Genomic DNA, 8,784 nt, shown 5'->3' with positions numbered 1-8,784 from the left:
AGAATGGTAGGGGCACCACCGATAACAAAAAAGCAAAAGTGGAACAGCTGTCCTACAATGGGAGATGGCACCACTGATAACAGCAAAGCAAGGCTGGAATAGCTTTTCTAGCATGGTAGTGGGCACCACTGATAACAGCAAAACAAGACTGGAGAAGCTGTGCTAGAATGGCACTGGGCAACACCGATAACAGCAAAGCAAGGGTGGAAGAGCAGTGCTAGAATGGCACTGGGCAACACCGATAACAGCAAAGCAAGGGTGGAAGAGCAGTGCTAGAATGGTAGGGGCACCACCGATAACAAAAAAGCAAAAGTGGAACAGCTGTCCTACAATGGGAGATGGCACCACTGATAACAGCAAAGCAAGGCTGGAATAGCTTTTCTAGCATGGTAGTGGGCACCACTGATAACAGCAAAACAGGACTGGAGAAGCTGTGCTAGAATGGCACTGGGCAACACCGATAACAGCAAAGCTAGGGTGGAAGAGCAGTGCTAGAATGGTAGGGGCACCACCGATAACAAAAAAGCAAAAGTGGAACAGCTGTCCTACAATGGGAGATGGCACCACTGATAACAGCAAAGCAAGGCTGGAATAGCTTTTCTAGCATGGTAGTGGGCACCACTGATAACAGCAAAACAAGACTGGAGAAGCTGTGCTAGAATGGCACTGGGCAACACCGATAACAGCAAAGCAAGGGTGGAAGAGCAGTGCTAGAATGGCACTGGGCAACACCGATAACAGCAAAGCAAGGGTGGAAGAGCAGTGCTAGAATGGTAGGGGCACCACCGATAACAAAAAAGCAAAAGTGGAACAGCTGTCCTACAATGGGAGATGGCACCACTGATAACAGCAAAGCAAGGCTGGAATAGCTTTTCTAGCATGGTAGTGGGCACCACTGATAACAGCAAAACAGGACTGGAGAAGCTGTGCTAGAATGGCACTGGGCAACAACGATAGCAGCAAAGCAAGAGTGGAAGAGCAGTGCTAGAATGGCACTGGGCAACACCGATAGCAGCAAAGCAAGAGTGGAAGAGCTGTTTTTTTTTTAATTGTGTTTTTGGTTTTTAAAGTAAAGCTTACACAAATCACAAAATGTATTAAATTATATAAGAAAAGACACATTTCATCAATTCGAATCTATACAAAAAAATATACAAAAATAAAACATAAAGTGCACATAATTCTTTTAAGCACAAGAACATTTGATCTTTAATCTCAAAAGATTTAAAGTATGGTTAAATCCATGACAATATTATAAGAACATGCAATTCATAAGCCAGGCTGTTCATAATTAACCCACATACATAGTACAAAATGTGTCCCGCACACAAAGCACATGATTTAAAATTTAATTTAAGTCCCTCTAGCCCAAATATATATATTTTCTTCACATACAACTTCTGTGCAAAATCTAAAGCACAATTCACAAACACAATAAAAAAAGTCATCATAACAAGATTCTGAGCTTCACCAAATTTGTAATAACATCTGTCAAAGTGACTGCTAAGAACAGAAGTAAAACTGCGGCAAATATCAATAAGGATAAATAGACACCAAGAAAACAGGCAGCTTAGAAATTTACATCCTAGCCCAGCAGACCTCACCTGCAGCGTAACATGTACTAAAGTGGCTGGATCTCTGTACCATTGTCGTATTACAATATACTGTGAGATGCTTTAATTGCTCCAGTTCGTTTTTGTCACCACACTATCTACACTTTCTTTTATCTTTGATGATACCCATTCTACGTCCCAAGCAACCAAGGGCTGCTATGTTCAGTTTAAATCTGATATACCAGCTCCTAATTTTGTTGCATGGGAATAAATAAATGTATTTTGACAAGATTAACCTTTTTCTAATACATTATAGTATTCCGAACAATAGTGATAAGAATTTACTTTGTCCGTAGTTGAGCGCCAATCTGGTTTGATATGGCATGTATAACGCACCGGTACACAAGTGTTTCTAGGCGCGACAAGACAAGGAGGGGGAAACAAAGTGAACTGGGTGACCTCCAGCCCTTTAAGATGAGTAGCAATACCCTTGAGATGGATGGCATTGCAGACTTCATTCATACATCAATAATCAAAACGACTCAGGTAGTTGGCAAAAGGATAACTTTTTTAATATCAATTATCTAAAACAGGACATCAACGGACGTCTCAGCGCAAATTCTCTCAATGCATCTTAGAAAAAACCATTCTTTTACAGCAAAAAATCATTATAGGTGACGTCAACTTATGTATTTACTAACGTCATCCTATGTGGCAGACTACAAAACCTATTGAAGAACGTGATAGGCTCTAAGGGAATATCTAAGTATATGTTCTATACTAATATGGGACAGCGAAAGTAAGTAATTGGTTTCTTAACATCAGGTGGGGCAACTAAGCCCTCCCCTTAAACAGGTCACTTTGAACGTCACTAAATACACAACGTCCTATTGAATACACAAACTATAGGACCCTTGATTACGTGGTCCCCTACAATTGGTTGGCACTCTAACCTTCGTCAGTACTTTTCCTCCTGCGATAGCAGCACACAGGCTGGGCTCCCAGGTGCTGGTGAACTCGTCTTGACCATAGCTTACCACAATTAGCATATGCATCTATCATCACCTCAGTGGTCTGCTGCCAATTAGGACTTTGAACTTGTCCTTGGGAGTTTTCTTAGCTCTGGAGAATTCAAGGAGTGAAGGCGCACTCTGCCCTTGTGCGTAGGTGTGACCATCTTGTTCGTCCAACCTCATCCTTCCACGTGACTGAAGACCACAAAATCAAGCCTCTCGTGTATTAGGAAAAGAGGCCTTCCTTTTCTAGCCCAACTCTGCTATAGTTCGTAGTGGAAACATCCAATCATTACGCACTTATGCATATGTGTATATGTTGGTGCATGCTGCAATCTATTCATTATAAAGTTAGCCTCAAGAATACTTTGTCTGTTTGAGTTTCTCTGCATCTGTACACGTGCAAACTGGCTTGATATCTTCATCAGTTCTGTGGGATAAGCTTCTTCATCTTGGTCTCAAGATGTCACTTTTCCTTAATACTTTCTTGATGCCTTATAGAATATCTGCAGTATCTTGTCTCTGCATCTCTTCTATGTACGTCAGCTCGACTCTGTCTGACGTCACCATTCGTTTTGGCCATTCACTTGCTCTGCTTCTTCCGGGATTTAATTCAAATGGACATCATACTTTCTCGTATGCAAGTATGGTTTTCTCAATGGGAAACTTGCTTCCAGGATTCTCTTTGGTATTGGTATTCTAAGAGGTACCGCACATGTCTCACACTCTGGTTCCCAACAAATAGGCAATATGGGTGAAGTGGTTGAGGTGGGGGTACTTGGCTCCTTCTCTACAAAAGGGAGGAGAAAACAACAACATTACTAGGTCATGTGTCATTCAGATAGTGCAAGAGCAGGGAAGGAGGGAGGGGAGAAGTGCCAAGGGTGTCGGCAGCATGGAGACATGCTGGACAAAGGAGAAAAACAACAGTGCAGCCAACGGGTAGTAAGTTTTGGTACTTATAAGCGCAGCCAACGGGTGGCCTATAAGGGCAAGAGAGGGGACTGAAGGGTTACATACAGATGATAAATGCAGGGGAGCCAAGAGGCAGTGAGGGATTGTAACTGGACAGGCAGGGACCTGAGCCCAAATTCAGAGGGTGACCAGGTGACCAGTGCATGGATCAGGCTGGTGATCAGCAAGGGAGAGGAAGAGAGAAGTCAGAAGTGAAGAGAAAGGTCATAGAGTTTCTTCGTCACTTTTGTGAGATTTACAGCCAATTCATGTATATCTGTGCCCATTTCTCACAAGAGCAAGTCAAGTGGACACAACTATACAGAGTCTACTTCATTTTCATCTAGGAACATTTTAAGAGCCTCAAATAAACTAGTCAAAGGGGGATCATCCATCTTAACATATAGAGATAGCTTTTTCCAAATGACTAAAGTTTGAAGGGATATAAGTCCCAACTCATGGCACAGGACAACATTCGGAATAGATTATGCCAATCTCAGTACCTTTTCCACATCATTCCTTCCATGACATTTAAAAAGTGCCCAATGTCAAAGAGGACCACTTCTAAGCGATATATTAAGGCTGGAACAACTTTGGCTGAATACAAATTGTGTGCTTAGAGGTTGGAAAATGTACAATATTTTAGATATATACGTTTCAATTGGACAAAATGGGTGACATCCTTTCTCTTAAATTCACCTTGATAGATTTTTACAAGAGTTTTCTTGTATGGTGAAACCCTGGTATTTAAGAGAAAACACTCTCTCTAATTTAGTGTCACTGACAATCCAGATCATAGTGTTAGGTATTCTTTTATTGAAGAAAATGATAACCTTTGACTTACTTCCATTGACTAAAAGGTTGTTGTCAATTGCGTAAGATGTAAATACTGACTACTTCCTTTGTTGGCCAATTGTAGTTAGGTCAAAGATAAGCAAACTGTCAGCAAAAGCAAGCCAGTACAGTTTCAAAGAGCCCAATTTTACCAGAAATGTATTATTTAAGCAAAATGCCCCTCGCGGCGGGGGCTTTACCGACTCAGGTAATGCCCCGGGGCCCATAGTTATAGAAGGCCCCGGGGCATTACCAGAGTCGGTAATGCCCCCGCCACGAGGGGCCTATTGCTATTAGTAACCTGGCACGCAAAATCTGTATAATGTAGTAGTATATATCGCTTAATAGTGTATTGAAATTTATAGCGCCTCACTGAATGTGATAGCATTTTGCTGCCAGCAATAATAATGTTGCATACACATATAGCCAGTCTATGTTGCTAGCATAACATGTGAGTATGTGGATGGAGACAGGCTGCAGGTTTAGAAGTGCACCAGATTTTTTTTTTCTATTCTTTGAAATGCCTCATACGTAGGAGACTACATGATTCATCTAACTAACTGACTTAATTAACAATTACTAATCACTAGTGCTAACTCATTAACATCATAATGTAATCTCTATGTGAAAAATGAGGTGAAAGTACATGTTCTGAAATTCGTTTTGAAATGTGCACTAGAACATTCTTTTCTCTGCATGTTTGCAGCAAGCAGAATCTGCATACCAGGAAATGATATTAGTTACAGTTTTTCACTGTATAACTGCTCTATTGTGTTGAAGGAAGGGTGATGCTGCCTTTTTAATTCGATTGGTGCAAAGTATCTGCAGTGGTTCTACGTAGGAAAAGGGGAAGGTGCAGAGGTTTGCTGGGGAAAGACTGACAGAGGGAGAGGCAGTTGGAAATGACTGGGCTCCCAGACGGACATGCCTGGTTTCACTTAGCGCTGGCTTGAGAAATCTATGTTTTCGCCACACGCTCCAAAGATTCGAGTTAACAGAGAACACCCCTGCTGACTGGGCCTGCCCTGCTGAATGGAGGTCACCTGGGGGGTAAAAACTACAGATCTTTGGTAAGCAGCCAAAGTTAAGTGAGGGGATCGCTGTGTACTTTCGTGTGAATGAGCAATAGCAACCTAAAAATGTCATGTATGCAGAGTAGCCAAAATAAATCCCCTGCATTTAATTTGTCATATGATAATGTTGCAAAGTGAATGTTGCACTTTCTCTGTATTGTTTTGTTTCTCATTTTTTTTATTACAGAGTACAACGCGATGTACATGGTAAGATGTTATTTTGAATTGCAATTGTTTTTAATACACACAATATCAAAGCAGAACGTGTAGAGAGTTTTTGTTTTTCTCTTTTCTTGGTGCATTTGGAATAGCATTTGTGACACGGGGAAGATTTTTTTTTAGGTAGCACATTTGTCATTTTTCCCATGTAGATGAAATAACAGACAGAACAAGCTGTCCATAACAGCTACAAGTTATATGTGGCACTCTATGTGAAAGTGTGGTGTCCCTAAATGTAGGTCCAAGGCCCTCTATAGATCACTAAGAGTATTGTAATAGTAAGGAAAGTTTTGTGTATGATGGGGCTATAATGTAGGGAAGGAAAATCATGCTCACTACTAAGTAATTTACCACCAGAATATACCGCCAATAGTGTATATTACTAAATTCTCTAATATAGTGTAACAAAATATGGTCACTGGAATGAGGTAAGGCCATAGCCAATCTAGATGCAAGGATAAGTTATCACTAAATTACCACTCTTCTTTTGGCGGTAAGAAAATAGGCCAGACCCCAAATCTACACAAAATATCCTACAGTGACCAGGGCACTGAAAGCATTTTTTTCTGTCCTGAAACACGTTTCGGGACAGAAAAAATAAAAAGAAACGACCAAGAAAATGGCAGCCGTGAAAGGGAAAACAGAGTCAGTTTTTCCTTTCCATGGCGGCCATCGGGAGCAGACACGCTGGAGACAGAAGTGTTCCCAGCACATCCGCTCCTGAAAAAAGAAAGGAGCAGAAGGTAAGTGGGGTTGGAAGGGAGGGAAAGAAAAAAGAAATACTTACCTGCGTTCCCAGGGGGGGACGATGGAAGCCTTCAACTGTGTGGAGGCATGGAGCGGGGAAGACCCCGCTTCTACCCTCCTTATTGGCTGAGGGGCTGCCACGCCCCCTGCCGAGGACAAGGCGGCTGGAATCCCAGCCGTGAATCGAAGGATTCTCAGCCGGGTAACGACCCGGCGAGAGTCAATCAGAATGCCAGTTGCATTCTGCTTGACTTTCGCTGGGTACTAATAGTTATTAATATCTGAACTGTACAGATTAAAAAGTAGTGGCGCCAGGATGCATCCCTTTCTAAGACTAATGAAGGTATTGATAGAATGAGAGAGAAGACCACCTGCACTTAATCTAATCCTTATTTGAATTTGTATTTGTATTTATCTTGGTTTTATAATGGAGAAGTGCGATTAGCTTCACCAATGATTCTGAGATGCCCCAGATTCTAGGTTTTGCCCACAGCTTGTCTCAGAATACTCTGTTAAAAGCTTGTGACATTGCCAAACGTGCAATGCATATTGGTGGAGCTATAGACTTGTTTGCTGATGCATGTAGGTGCACAAGAATGGACCCATTTAGGAAAGTTCCTAGTCTTTTGTAACCCCACCTGAAATGTAGTCAGTATAACCAGATTTAAAACCAACCGATTGAGTTCCTTTTGTAGTAAGACAGCACATATCTGGCTAGCAGCATCCAGAACTGCGATCGGTTGGTAAATTTCCAGGTCCATTGTATCTCCATTTTTATAAGGTGAAATTATATTTGAGAAATGCCATTAGGGTGGACGTTTCTGATTTCGGACAATTTCCATTAAAATTCTATGCAATAAGGAAGACCAAAGTTCCAGATCATATTTCCATGTAATTGGGTCCAGATTATCTGGATGTGGGGCTTTAGATGGATTCAACATTAAAGTCACCTCTTATTATGAGAGAAAACCTCTGACAAATCTCGGTGATGTATACTTCCCAAGGGTTGGATGGTTGGGTGCATATTGGTCTTAGTGTAAGAGTTGCTATAGTACTCTACCCATAAAGAATTTGGTATGATATTAATACGGGACCTATTTGTAAGCTCACAGAATCTAGATGAATAACTTCCCTTTAATGAGAGGAACATTTTTCGGCAATCAGCTGCATACAATTCAGCCTTTAGTCTCTTTGTAAAGTTTCTATATGTTTGGAAAGAAAGCCTTCTTCGTCCCCAGAATGTAGGCTGAAAAATAAGGTCATATATGTTCTTCACATGATTCATAATAGCCTTCTTTTGCCTTTTTTGCCTGCGCAATCCTTTAATAATAATAATAATAATAATAATAATGTTTGTTTCAGTTCAAAATGAACTTTTACAAAATGTATCATAATTGAATATACAAATAAATAGATATATAGATAAATCACTAAGTAAAGTAAAACAAATACATGTATACATGAAATGAATAAATAGTTGAATACATGAATGAATATCTGAATAGGTGTATAAACGAATGAAATAAAATAAAGTAAAGATGAATAAATAAGTAAGAACGTTCTTATCATTCTTTAACATTGTTAAACATTCTTTTTTCAAGAAGTCAATCCCACATGTTCCTACCTTTCTTCTGACATACGCAACCAGACCTACCCCACCATGGTTCTTACAGGAGGGCGCAGGGGAAAGGGGAAGGGTGGGCACATATTTAATGATCAAGTTTACCGGGTCAGTTATGTAACCATGGGTTAAATAATGCAATATGACTGCGTCAGAGTCCGTATTTAGGCAATGATGCCAAAAGTCATCAGACCTGATGGCATCATAATCCCCAACGAACTGTCCCAATGTGCACTTATAGTTTGAACCCAGCTTTACAGATTGGGTAAGGACAGGTGATGGGCTTTCAAGTTTATCTTTGCCTTTGCAAATACGACAAATTCAAGTTACTCGAGGCATTTTTGTAAAAGGCACCCTGTGTCATGATTAGTAGAAGTTGGTTGGTTCAAAGTCCTAGCATGAACTACGCACCTTCGGATTTGGGCTCTTGAGAAAATAGTGCTGTGTCTTAAGATATTTATGAGAGACACCTGTGATATAGATGCAATTATGCAATTTTTCTAGGTGAACATAGTTATTCAACCAGTCGTGACGTTCCATCTTCCTCTTAAATATTTTTTGTAATCTTGGAAAACCTGTACCACGACTAAAATCAGGTACCCAGTTGATCTCAAGAAAACATTCCACATTAAAGCTCGAGAAATCAGGTTTTTTTTGTTTTTATTATGCCCTTTTTAGCACTCCCAAGTATGTTTAATAGCAGGCATTTGGGATTACACCATGATTTCATATATAGCAACCCACAACGTAGCATACACTGCATTCTCATT

The sequence above is a fragment of the Ambystoma mexicanum genome, chromosome 3q (genome assembly GCF_040938575.1).
Source record: "Ambystoma mexicanum isolate Mex_15411 chromosome 3q, UKY_AmexF1_1, whole genome shotgun sequence".
NCBI lineage: Eukaryota > Metazoa > Chordata > Amphibia > Caudata > Ambystomatidae > Ambystoma > Ambystoma mexicanum.
The sequence above is the reverse complement of the archived record's forward strand: the minus strand, read 5'-3'. Positions refer to the sequence as shown.